Source organism: Callithrix jacchus, chromosome 13, assembly GCF_049354715.1.
Source record: "Callithrix jacchus isolate 240 chromosome 13, calJac240_pri, whole genome shotgun sequence".
NCBI classification, from domain to species: Eukaryota; Metazoa; Chordata; class Mammalia; order Primates; family Cebidae; genus Callithrix; species Callithrix jacchus.
The window spans coordinates 97,454,444-97,468,366 of record NC_133514.1 but is presented as its reverse complement, the minus strand read 5'-3'; the positions used below and the strand labels follow the sequence as shown (position 1 = coordinate 97,468,366).

The 13,923-nt window shown below is 39.9% G+C and overlaps 1 protein-coding gene across 1 annotated transcript in view; it reads left to right on the top strand.

The window, feature by feature from the left end:
* Positions 1-9,358, top strand: part of STARD6 (StAR related lipid transfer domain containing 6) — a 79,083-nt gene extending 69,725 nt beyond the window's left edge. The window contains exon 6 of the mRNA XM_078348197.1: positions 5,810-9,358. The gene's annotated coding sequence lies outside the window, so the exon portion shown is untranslated. The remainder of the gene's footprint in view (positions 1-5,809) is intronic.
* The last annotated feature ends 4,565 nt before the right edge of the window (positions 9,359-13,923 follow it).

The following is a 13,923-nucleotide window of genomic DNA, read 5'->3' as shown; positions in this document are numbered from 1 at the left end:
GCCTGGTCTCCAGGGAAACCGCGGGGTAACCGTCTCCAGCCGCTCGGTCCCTCGCGCCGGCGCAGTCGTGGCCGACCAGCTTGTTTCCCGGAGTGACGTGCTCGCCGGGGAATCGTGGACGCCCACGTGCTGGAGTTTTTTCCCCACCCGATCGAGGCCGGAAGCGGGGAGGGATTGAAAGCACAAGTGGCTTTTTAAAAAAAAGAAAAAACAGAGTCTCGCTCTTGTTGCCCAGGCTGGAGTACAGTGGCGCAATCCCGGCAGACTGCAACCTCTGCCTCCCGAGTTCAAGCGATTCTCCTGTCTCAGCCTCCCAAATAGCTGGGATTACAGGCATACGCCATCAAGCCGGGCTAGTTTTTTGTATTTAGTAGAGAGGTGGTTTCGCCATGTTGTCAGGCTCATCTCGAACTCCTGACCTCAGGTGATCCATCCATCTCAGCCTCCCAAAGTGCTGGGATTACAGGCGTGAGCCACCGCATTGGGCCTAACTTTTTTTTTTTTTCTTCTGAAGGCTTTGGAGTGGGGCCCACGTCAGAAATTTTAACTTCTTTCTTTGCTCTGTTCGGCTGTTAGCAAAATTGCAAATCCCTAGACCTGAAAGATTAATGAGATGGGGTGGGAAAGAGCGTAAATGATAGAGACAAGTGGCCTTGTAAACTCATGTGATTAGCAACTATGTTAAGGTTTGCTGTGTTCTGTTTGTTGTTGTTTTCTTTAAAGACACTGTAACGAATTCAACCGCAGAATTTTTAACATGAAAACTGAATAGGATTTTGATACATAAGTGTTGGAGTCAGATAAAATCTCCCATCTAGACCCTCCATTATGCTAAGTGACTTTGGGCAGGTTTACATAACTGCTGTAAGCTTCAGTGGCTCTACTGTTAAAAAAAAAAGTGTATTGAGATTAAATGAAAATGGATTAAAGCTACCATATACTGTAATATTCTAATGTATATAAAACATGGGGCACTTAGGAGGTGCTCAGTAAATGTTAATTCTCCTTGCCTTCTATTAGGATACCATGTGTGTATGTGTGTTGGTGTGTATATGTGTATCTGTTTTTCAACAGGAAATTTGGAAATTCCTCACTGCCTGTATGAATGTATATAAACTGTTTCTGTATAAATACTCATATTCACATGTATGTGATTCTACTTCTTATCAAATAGGATATTAGAACCTTGAGAAACCCTTGAAAGCAGCTGTTCCCAACCTTTTTGGCATCAGGGACTGGTTTCATGGAAGATCATTTTTCCTCAAACGGAAGGGAGGGGGGTGCTTTGGGATGATTCAAGTGCATCACATTTATTGTACACTTTATTTCTATTATTATTACATTTTAATAGATAATCAAGTAGAATCAGTGGGAGGTCTGAGCGTGCTTTCCTGCAACTAGACTGTCCCATCTGGGCTGATGGGAGACTGTGACAGATCGTCAGGCATTAGATTCCCATAAGAAGCATGCAGCCTAGACCCCTTGCATGCAAGTTCAAAATAGTGTTTGTGCTCCTGTGAGAATCTAATGCCGATGCTGATCTGACAAGAAGCAGCGCTCAGTCAGTTGTGCCAGCAATGGAGAGTGGCTGTAAATACAGATGAAGCTTCACTCCGTGGCCTGCTACTCACCTCCTGCTGTGCAGCCTGGTTCCTAACAGGCCAGGGACTGGTTCTGGCCCATGGCCTGGGTATTGTGGACCCCTCCTTTAAAGGATATGTTGATGCATCCATAAAGAAAAAGGAATAACAAGCAGAGCTGGGTCTCAGTGGTTTGGAGACAAAATCTTCCTCTTTGCATATTTAATTCTTAAACATCTGGACCAGTTCTTTCAAAGTCTCCTCTAGGTTATAAATTACCTGTTCAGAGAGCTTTGCTGCTGTCTTTGTGAATGCTGTTTGATAAGTCTAGATAGTTGTTTGGTGGGTTTTTTGTTGTTTGTTTGTTTACTTGTTTTTTTGAGAAGAGTCTCCCAGGCTGGAATGTAGTGGTGTAATCTTGGCTCAGTGCAACCTCTGCCTCCTGGGTTCAAGCAATTCTCCTGCCTCAGTTACCCGTGTAGCTGGGACTACAGGTGTGTACCACCACACCTGGCTAATTTTTGTATTTTTTAGTAGAGACAGGGTTTCACTATGTTTAGCCAGGCTGGTCTCAAACTTCCAACCTCAAGTGATCTACCCACTTTGTTCCCCAAAAGTGTTAGGACTACAGGCCTGAGCCACCGCAGCCCAGCATACATAGAGAGCTTTTGAACTGAGTGTCTCTTTGTCCACTAAGTGCTTCTTGGATGATATTCAAGGGTCTGATTACTAATAGACAACCAAAGTTTGTTTTTCTTTTCATTCTTCCAGATAGAAAATGATACAAAGGCTGGGCGCAGTGGCTCACGCCTGTAGATAGAAAATGATACAAAGGCTGGGCGCAGTGGCTCACGCCTGTAATCCCAGCACTTTGGGAGGCCGACACAGCCGAACACAAGGTCAGGAGATCTTGACCATCCTGGCTAACGCAGTAAAACCCCATCTCTACTAAAAATATAAAAAAATTAGCCAAGCATAGTGGTGGGCACCTGTAATCCCAGCTACTCAAGGTGAGGCAGGAGAATCACTTGAACCCAGGAGGTGGAGGTTGTAGTGAGCCGAGATCACGCAACTGCCCTCCAGCCTGTGCAACAGAACAAGAGTCCTTCTCAAAAACAAAACAGAAAGAAAGAAAGAAATCAAATGATATAAACATTAAAATACTATGTCAGATGAAAAAGGTCTCTCTAGAAGAGCCCTAGGCTTGCTAATATTCAACATGTTGCTTAACTGAGACGGTGTTGAAAAACAATGCGCATAATCAAGCCCTCTTTAGTTAGTTGCATTTATTTCTCTGACAGTTGTTTAATTAGAAGAATGGCTTTTAATTTAGTGGAAGGATAGAAAAGTAGACCCTTGGAAACCCTAGGGAGCAAGCGGGGCTGGCTTTATGAGTGTGTAACGTAGGCAGTCACACAGGGCTCCACCATGATTTCACATTCTGCTGTTGTCTTGAAATTCTTAATTTTTGAACAAGGAAGCCCTGCATTTTCATTTTGCCCTTGACCCCAGAAATTATTTAGCCAGTGCTGGAAACAAGGAAGAGAAGCAGCATTGAAAAGGACACTCATAAAACACCTGTATGTGAAGCACAGGGCTAAAAGCTTGAAACAGGTCATTTCATTCAATATGATAGCCCTAGAGGATATGTGTCAGCATCCTCATTTTACCAAAGATGAAACAACCTAGGAGAGATTAATATGCTTGCTCAAGGCTATGAATCTAGCAATGATGAATCCACTTTTCAGAATTTTCCACTGCGAAGAATTCATTAATAATGTTTCCTCCACAGAGGAAATCAATTCGTTCCCACCATTCTCCTCGGTGCTTCAAACACCAGATGACTTGCAGTGGGGAGAATAAACATCCCTCAAATGTATTCAAAGGCATAACGATAAAATTTGTATAAGTTAACATGTGTCTCTTTGTTGTGGAATGTTTTAGGAAAAAAGGATTTTGGGGGTTTAATTCTATAAATCCCTACTCGGGATTTTAATTAATAGGATCTAATCTAGAATAACTTCAGGAAATAGCTATCTTGAGCTTGGATCAGAATTGTATATTTAAGTGCCAAATGAGGAAAACAATTGCAAGGCAGAATAGATACAGTTAATTAAATAATATATGGTCAAACAAAATTCATGGAGGAGCATGGGTTTGCAGAGGGTGGCTAGTGGATAAAGAAGCTGGAGGTGTTTTGGAGCTTCAGAAGTCAAGACATGCCAACACAGTGGGTCACATCCGTAATCCCAGCTACAGGAGACTGAGGCAGGAGGATGCTTAAAGCCAGGAGTTTGAGGGCTCCTGTCATCTATGATCATGCCACTACTCTCCAGCCTGGGCAACAGAGTAAGACTCCGTCTCCAAGAAAAAAGAAACAAAGAAAGAAAGTCAGTACATTATGAACTTAAGTACATTTGAAAGGGTAAGCATGAACTCCCATGTCAGTGGAGGGTAAGAAATAGGCATCAGTGCTTGCTTCTCTCCTCTCAGCCAAATTGGCCACATATGGCTCAGAGGAAGAACTTGAGACAATGATCAAGGTCTTTCATATGAAGAATGTGAGGGCGTTTGTGAGTGTCTGTATTTTATGTTGGTGAGTGGCTAAGTGGGTAGAGGTTGACCATGGAGTCAAAGGAGCAATCTGAATTGGCAAAGGCACAAAGAGCTTGATTTTGTGAGGCCTTTGGCCTAATGCAATAGTTCTCAAGCACGATGATTTTGTTTCCTAGTGGCTATTTGGCAGTGTCTGGAGACATTTTCTTGGTGGTCATATCTCTGGGTTGGAGTTCTGTGCTGCTGGCATCTAATGGGTAGGGGTCACGGATATTGCTGAACAGCCTGCAGTGCAAAGACAACCCCTTACGACAAAGAATTATCCAGCCCAAAGTGTCAGTAGGGCCACACGTGGGACACCAGTAATGTCTACATGACCTTGCTCCCAACTAGCTTCTTCAGATTAGGGTCTCTAGTTGTAATGAAGAATTGGTCTTCAGTTATGTGCTGTTATTAATTATAAATAGGACCAGGTGTGATGGCTTATGCCTGTAATCCCAACACTTTGGGCAGCCAAGGCAGGAGGATGGCTTGAGCCCAGGAGTTTGAGACCAGCCTAGGCAACATGGTGAGACTTCACCTCTAAGAAAAAGTAATAAAGAAATCAACCAGGCCTGTGGGGACATGCCTGTAATCCCAGCTACTAGGCAGGCTGAGGTGGGAGGAATGCTTGAGTCTGGGAATTTGAGGCTACAGTGAGCTGTGATTGTACCACTACACTCCAGCCTAGGCAACAAAGTGAGACTCCGTCTCAAAAAGGAAAAAAAAAATAAGGAAAGAGAGTATAAAAGAAAGTAAGTTTTAGTTGCTTTTCACTGTGGGAATTTACATTCTGATACTAAAAAAGAAATGGAATGCATTTCCTGGAAAAGAAATTTAAGGAAAATATCCATAGCTGGGCATGGTGGCTCACACCTGTAAGTCCAGCACTTTAGGAGGCCACAGCAGGCTGATCACTTGAAGTCAGGAGTTCAAGACCAGCCTGGCTAACATGGTGAAAACCTGTCTCTACTACAAATCTGAAAATTAGCTTGGCATGGTGGTGGGCACCTGTAATCCCAGCTACTTGGGGGACTGAGGCAGGAGAATCGCCTGAACCTGGGAGGTGGAAGTTGCAGTGAACAGAGATCCTGCCACTGTATTTCAGCCTGAGCAACAGAGACTCCGTCTCAAAAACAAAGAAAAAGAAAAAATATCCACACTTTTATGGAGCTCAAGAATTGTCCCTAGGGTGAAAGGCTGATGAGTCAGAAATAATTTGAAAGGCAAAGAGACTAAAACTAGAAAACACAGGCTTCAGAAGGTTGAAAGCAAACTATAATTATGCTATGCTGGCTCTAGTACAATGTACATGTCCTGCGGTATTTACTTAACTTTCATCCAAAGGTCTCAAACCTTTTGCATAAACATTTCAATTGTCGCAAAAAAATCTTTTTTTTTTTTTTTCTGTTATCACATTGCACACCATAGCTGCAGTTTGCAGTTTCAGGTTTACTCTGTGTAACCTAAAAGTATCTGCTGCACACCATGTGATTGGGGCTAAAAGGTGTAAGAGGCTGGAGTTTTTCTAAGAGCCAGCTTCTTGCTCTGACTTTCCTTTGTGGTGCTGTAAAAGTCTGATGAAAAGCCTACATAGTCATTTCGGTAATTATATTTTAAATGTCGTTTGGCAGGGTGTGCTCAATGGACCGAGCCTCATCATTTTGGATGGAGAGAGGTGCAGACCAGTGTGATCACAATACCAGTCATTTGGTCTTAGTTTGTAAATAAAGTCTGCAAGCTTCAGCCATCGAAAGAAAGAAACTATGTGGTGTCATGTAAAAAGTGTAAGCAGATCGGTATACATCAGGTATACTATACTGTTTTAAATTTATAGATATTTAACTTTAATGAAATGTTTTCTAAAGTACCTCTTTTTCTGATTACAAAATTCATTATTATAGAGAATTGGCAAAACATAGGACATAAGAAAACAATGGAAATAATCTGTAATAATCCATAATCTTGATGATCAGAGAACCATGCTTTAATCAGTTTTTCACAAAGCATGACAAAAAGAAACTTGCAGGGTTTTTTTTTTTTTTGACAGTCTCACTCTGTCACCCAGCCTGGAGTGCAGTGTCATGATCTCAGCTCACTGCAATCTCCACCTCCCAGATTCAAGCGATTCTCCTGCCTCAGCCTCCCAGGTAGCTGGGATTACAGGCATGCACCAGCATGCCCCACTAATTTTTTGTATTTTTTCACAAATAAATGTGTGTATTTATTTACCAAACCATGAAAACCACTGAGACATGCATTGCCTAAATAAATTACACAGAAAACCTTCTATCCACTTACTTGTTTTTAATGTTAATTTAAAGAACATGAATAAAGACAGTCTCAACCTCATCTTGGAAATGCTAATAAATACAATTTAATAATCTCCATTTGTCTGGTTTGAGATTAATATAAGCTCTCTACAAAGAAAATAATGCTTATATTTACAGGACTTTTTCTTACTGTTGCTTCAAAGACTTCATTTGAAGGACTTATTACTCCTAAAATTACTGCTTGTGTGTCTGCTTAAATTTCTTTTCTTCTTATCTGTTGTTTAACATATCCTACTAAAACAAAAGGTAAAAGGCAGAAAGTTAAAAATCCTTCCTAATCCCCACTCCATCTCGACGTGACCATTGCTAACAAAATTCGATACATTTCAGACTTTTATTTATAATATACTTAATATAGGGAAGACACAATGAAAAAATATTCTAATTCACATGAGTGGGATCACACTGTATATTAGTTGCATTAGGCTTTTTCACTTAGTATGTCTTGAACATCATTTTTTTCAGTGCACAAAAATTTCCTGCATTCTTTTTAATGGCCACATTGTTTTACCAATTCCATAATCATGGACGCTTATTTCTTGCTGTTACCAGTAATGCTGCAGTGAACATTGTTCATATATCTTTGTGCCCTTCTACAGGAGTTTGATCCCACCCTTCCCTAAGACACATCAAATCTCCCAGAATTCTATAATAATGTTGTGTTTTCAAAATTCTCCATCATAATCATAGATTACTTTTTCAACTAAAAAAATGAGGCACTCACTGGGTGCAGTATCTCACACCTGTAATCCCAGTACTTTGGGAGGCCAAGAAGGGAGGATTGCTTGAGTGCAGGAGTTCAAGGCCAGTCTGGGCAACATAGTAAGATCCTATCTCTACAAAAATGTAAAAATTAGCCAAGCATGATGGTGTGTGCCTGTAGTCCCAGCTCCTCAGGAGTCTCTGAGGTGGGAGGATTGCTTGAGCCAGGAGGTCCAGACCGCAATGAGCTATGAACATGCCACTGCACTCCAATCTGGGCAACAGAGGGAGGGAGATTCTGTCTTTCAAAAGCAAACAGAAAATGGGGTACTTAAAAAATCACATTAAAGTTAGATGTCTCTACATTACATTAAAGTTAGATGGCTGATCTATGTTAATCTGCTTGCACTTTCTATATGACACCAAGTAGTTCCCTTTCTCTCAATGACTGAACCCTGCAGACTTTATTTATAAGCACGCTATAGCACATGAGGCCTGTTGGGTCTAACTCCAAATGTTCTCTCAAATCCCTCTACTTCTCTGTGTCTGCGCTGACACTTTCCGCCACCAGCCCACATACATACAGTCACTCTGGTTTAGCCTACTGTACTGGGCTCCTAAGATCTGCTTCTTACAATCTGTGGCCTTAGAGCAGCCAGAAGAATCTTTTAATAATGTAATATCTAATTTCCTTTTCCTGCCAAGAATCCTTCAAAGGCTTTATACAATACCTACAGTAAAAATCAAACCCTTTGCTTGCCATGATCCTCAAGGCCCTGCTGAGGCAGGCTCCATCTCTTCTCTATTTCTCATAGCAATTGCCCATCCTTCCCCACACTTGTGCTACTGTAGCCCCTTTCCTATTAGTTGTGGATTGGACAGCCAGAGACCCAGGAGAGCCAGTGGTATAGTTCTAGTCTGAACCAGAAGGCCTAAGAACCAGGAAAGCTGATGATGTAAGTTCCAGCCCAACCCAAGCCTAAAACGTCAGACAAAGACTGATGTTACAGATCAAAGACAGTCAGACAGAGAGTACAAATTCTCCCTTACTCAACCTTCTAGTTTTATTCAGGTTTTCAATGGATTGGACAATGCCTATCCACAATGGGGAGGGTAAACTGTTTTACTCAGTCTGCTGATTCAAATATTAACCTCAGCTACAAACACCTCAAACACACTCCGAGAATAATAGTTCACCAAATATTTCGGTCCCCCATGACCAGTCAAGTTGACACATGAATTAACCATCACAGGACAATTTCCTGCTTCCAAATGATTCTGAAGTTTGGAACGTTTTTCACAGAACTGGTTTGTTTTCTTTTTTAAGTTCTCTGTTCAAATGTCAAGACCTCAGAGTGACCTTTCCAAACTGCACTGACTCAGAAGGCCTCCCCTGGAATTACCACATTCTCTCATATCTTACTGAGTTTCATTTATAGCACTTATCCCAATATGTAATTATCTTGTTTATTTACAGCTTACTTGTTTTTAATGTCTCTGTCTTCTATTAGAGCATGAATTGTATTAGGGTGGAACACTTCTATGCCTTGTACTTTATTAGAATCTACCAAAAATATGTTTGCAGTAAACAAATATTATTTCAATATCAGTGGAAAAGTTGAATACCTAGATGATGTCAGACTTAAAAGTCTGTTATGAACAAAATTTCATTACCAAAAAATTCCAAACATTGTATGTAGATAAGCCCTTCTGTAGGAAATGGAACTTAATCTTCCCCTTTTTTCTGGTGGGCTAGATATAGTGACTGGCTGCTGAAGAAGAGAGTATAGAAGGAGAGGAATAGGGCCAGGCACAGTGGCTCACATCTGTGATCCCAGCACTTTGGGAGGCCAAGGCAGGTAGATCCTGAGGCCAGGAATTCGAGACCAACCTGGCCAACACGGCGAAACCTCGCCTCTACTAAAAACACAATGAATTAGCCAGTAGTGGTGGTGTGCAGCTGCTTGGGTGGTGGTAGTCCCAGCTGCTTGGGAGGTTGAGGGAGGAGAACTGCTTGAACCTGGGAAGTGGAGGTTGCAGGTAGCAGAGATTGCGCCACTGCACTCCAGACTGGGGGACAGAGCAAGACTTTGTCTCAAAAAAAAAAAAAAGGAGAGGAATAGTAAATTTATAGTGGAGAAATCTGCAGTCACTAACTTAACCTAACTTAACCAAATAACCACATGGATGTACCACTTATAAGAAGTGATCAGAAGGGCACAGAGTTGCTTCTGGGGAATTCTTGCCCGAAATGCATAACCTCAGTCAAATCATAAGAAAACATCCAAATTGAGAGGCATTCTGCAAAATGAATAATTAACCAATATTCATCAAAAGTGTCAGGATCATGAAAGGAAAGATGAGGCCGTGGAACTGTCACATAGTAAAAGACACTAGGGAGACATGACAACTAAAAGCAATGTGATATTCTGGATTATATTCTGGAACAAAAAGACAATATTAATGGAAAAATGATGAAATACAAATAAAATCTCATGTTTATAGAAATCCATCAATTTTGGTTTCTATTTAAATTTTACTTTTTAAAATAATTTTCGTAGAAATGTGGCCTTGTTTGTTGCCCAGGCTGATCTTAAACTCCTGACCTCAGTGAGCCTCCTACCTCAGCCTCTCAAAGTCCTGGAATTACAGGCATGAACCACTGCATCCAGCAATGTTAGGTTCTTAGCTTTGACCAAGTCCACAGCATGGTGATATAAAATGTTAACAATAGGGAAAGCTGGTGAGGGGTTTATGAAAACTCACTTTATTATGTTTGCAACTATTCTCTAAACAGAAATTTATTCCAAAATAAAAAGTTTGTTTTAAAATAATCACAAACCAGAATCTAAATAAACCACAATAGTTTTTTCAAGTCTTCACAAATAAGAGAAGAAAAAATGAAAATTGGAAGGCTCTCTAGAGGCCAAGTGCCATGGCTCTGGCTCATGCTTCTATTCTCAATCCTTTTGGGGTGAGCAGGTGGGATGGGGGGTGGGCAATGGAGGCAGTGGTGTCCTGAGATGGGAGAATCAGCTGAGCTAGGGGATCAACCTCCCCTTGGCTGCAACGAGCCAAGATTGTTCCAATACACTCCAGCCTGGGCAACAGAGTGAGATCCTGTCAAAAAAAAAAGTTATTTAGAAAAATACTCATATGTTGTTCCTGGTATTCAAAAGTGCAATATAAACCCTGCCTTTTAATGTTACTAATATACACATATTTGATAACTGCTATCCTTTGAATTCTGTTTAAAACTTTTTTAAACCTCTTAGGTCCCAGTTATTCTTTTTCTTCATATTTGTCACCATGGTTTAAAATTTTAAAATATGCTATCATTAGAGTGAATGCCTATGTAATGTTCATAGTTGAAGAATGTTTTTTAACATCTTGGTACCAAACAATTTTTAAAGAAATAATCATTTCTTTAAATACTTTCTATGTAAAAACTTTCTTACTTGTCTATAAGCTTTGGCTTATTTTTCTTTTGAATAAATGCCAGGAAGACTATTAAGAAATTAATGGTAGGCCAGGCAGGGTGGCTCACACCTGTAATCCTAGCACTGTGAGAGACCAAGGCGGGCAGATCACCTGAGACCAGGAGTTCGAGACTAGCTTGGCCAACATGGTGAAACCCCATCTCTACTAAAAATACAAAAATTAGCTGGCGTGGTGGCAAGTGCCTATAATCCCAGCTACTTGGGAGACTGAAGCATGAGAATTGCTTGAACCCAGGAGACGGAGTTGCAGTGAGTCAAAAATTGCACCACTACATTCCAGCCTGGGTGACGGAATGAGACTCTGTCTCAAAAAAAGAAAGGAAGAAATGGTAATGAGTACTTGACGTCAGAATTGCTGAATCTCATATCCATCTGAGGATAAGATAAATGGAATGTTAGCAATAGATTCTTCTGTCAGTGTCTGAAATGGTTCCTATCATAAGGTAGCAACTATTCAAGAATAAGAGGAGCTTGTTCTTTTTTGGTCATTTAAGCAGTTAAATTCAGTTGAATAATGCCATCTGCTACATTCACTTATATAATGACAAATTAATTAATAATCCACCATAGAAAATATCCTAGTTGGGATTTATAAAGAATTAACTGAAAAATTGATACTTAAGACACTAAAGAAAAAACTATTGACTTGATTTACATTTATTTACCTTCATGGAACCACAGATCAAAGTCATGAAAGACAAAGAAAGAGTGAGAAAGTGCCACAGTTTGGAGGAGAGTAAGTAAATATAATAAATAAGTCACAGGTGAGATCCTGGATCCATCCCAGGACAGAAAAAGGACATTAAGGGGAAAACTGGCGGAAGTGAACAAGGTCTGCTGTTTAGTTGATAGTTTTTAATAGCTTTGTTCCACTGTTTATCTCCTGGTTTTGATCATTAGACTATGGTTATATAAATTGTTAGCCTTAGGGGAACCGGGTAGAGAGTAGATAACAACTTACTGAACTATTTGGGCAACGGTTTTGCAACTTCTGTAAGTCTAAAATTATTTCAAAATAAAAATATTTTTTAATAACATTGGAAAATTCCTCAGGAAGTTGTTACTTCAGAGAGAAGCAGAGCATTTCTCAATGTTCTAATTGAGTTTTTCTTCCAACTTTGAGGCAGAACGTTGTTTCTTCACTTGAGCAGCAGATAAAGTGTAATTGGTTTGTGCTTTAGTAGTATTTTTGCACAAAAGTATATATTTTTAAATACTAGAACTATACTCTAGAGGTACAGAGATGTTGATACTTTGAGAGGCCATTGAAAAAAAAGGTTCACATTTCTCATATTTATGCCAGAGTATCTGCTCATTGAAAGGAATATTGGGCTGATTTTCCCAGATAAATTAAAATTGAGGGATATTTTCCTTTTATTTTTTTTCTTATCAAATGCATATAGTTGCATTTCAGTATGTTAAATGTCAATATCATGTGACTTTACTGTGAGCCAATGGGGGAAGTAAATATTTAGGAATTTTGCTAAACTGGTTATGGGAGATTCATTCTTTGAGATTACCCAGTAAATTACAATCATTAAAAGGAGGCCCTTTTTGGCAGCTCAGCAATTATGCACTATTTTATAATAATGACCATTCATTAATCATCTACCGCATTCTTGCCCATTAAACTGTCTCTAATCTAATACAGAATCCAGCAATGAAATGTCCCATTTCCTTAGAGATGAGGAAATGGAGGCTCAGAGAAGTTAGGTAACTGGCCTGATCTAGGCTTCAAACTCAGATTGGGCTGTCTCTCTAAATGTCTATTTACTGCTTGGCCTACCCTGCAACAAATTCTACTCTTGGTGAATTGTGGCATAGTGAGATTTCAATATAGAAGTCTTCTGACTTACTTAAAATATCTTGTTAATTTTAAGAAAAAATATGATATTTCATTTGAACATAGTCATCGGTAAGCATATTCGCTTCAAAATACAGAAAGACAAGAAAATTCAAGGTCTTCTAGTAATGAATTGAGTTATCAGGTTCTGTTAACAACAGAATATATTAAGCTAAAAATGATATATTTTAGAAGTACATTGAGTTAATTGTATCAAGATCCTAGAAGTCCTTTGAAAAATGTGTAACTGTAGTACTGTAAACGCATTTTGTTTAAGACAGAAAAAAATATCAATAATTTGAAAGAAGTAACTCTTAAAGTCTATTTTGGCCAGGCACCGTGGCTCACACCTGTAAGCCCAGCACTTTGGGAGGCCAAGGTGGGCAGATCACGAGGTCAGGAGTTTGAGACCACACTGAGGAACATGATGAAACCCCGGCTCTACTAAAAATACAAAAATTAGCTGGACGTGGTGGCACTTGCCTGTAATCCCAGCTACTCTGGAGGCTGAGGCAGGAGCATTGCTTGAACCTGGGAGGCAGAGGTTGCAGTGAGCCGAGATCGTGCCACTGCATTCCAGCCTGGGTGACAGAGCAGACTCTGCCTCAAAAAAAAAAAAAAAAGGTCAACTTCCTTGGCCCTGTATTTACCATTCAGAACTGTAGTGAAAAATTTATGGATAATCTCCTTGGCTGAAAGGTACTCTTTCAAAACACAAATAAATAATTACCCTTACTCTGATCTCAATGAGAGTTTCTAATAAAATATTTAATTATGGACTTTGGATATGAGAAATATTTTCTAGTTGATCTTTTATTCTACAATACATATGCTCTATAATTAAATTGAGCGACAAAGACCATTTTCCTGATAAAGAAGGCAAGAAAACTTTGCGGCTGTTGTTCCTTTCACCTTACAATTAAAGGTGATATAATTAGATCCTATACTTTAGCACCCTGTTATAAGATACAGGTTTAAACCTATCCCTTACATCATGAAACCAACAAGTTTCACTCCATGTGACCCAGCAGTCCTTCTCAGTGGAGCTGATGTGCATTAAAATGGTTCTGATATCCTCTTTACCTGAGTAGACAATGTTCCCTCAAAGCTCTCTAACAAGCACAGAACACCAATGCTCCCTACTTGAGTTTTCAAAACTACAGAGTGACCTAAATGATCAGTTTCCCAAACATTCCTGATCATAAGAATCACCAATTACTCATTGGTTAAAAGTACATTCTCTTAGGAACCTCATCTAGAAATTCTAATGAAATAGATTGTGCAGGGGCTTGAGGATCTGAATTTTAGACAAATGTCACTAGTGATCAGGCATACTGGAGGCGCTGGTCTCAAATTTCAAAACAGTAACA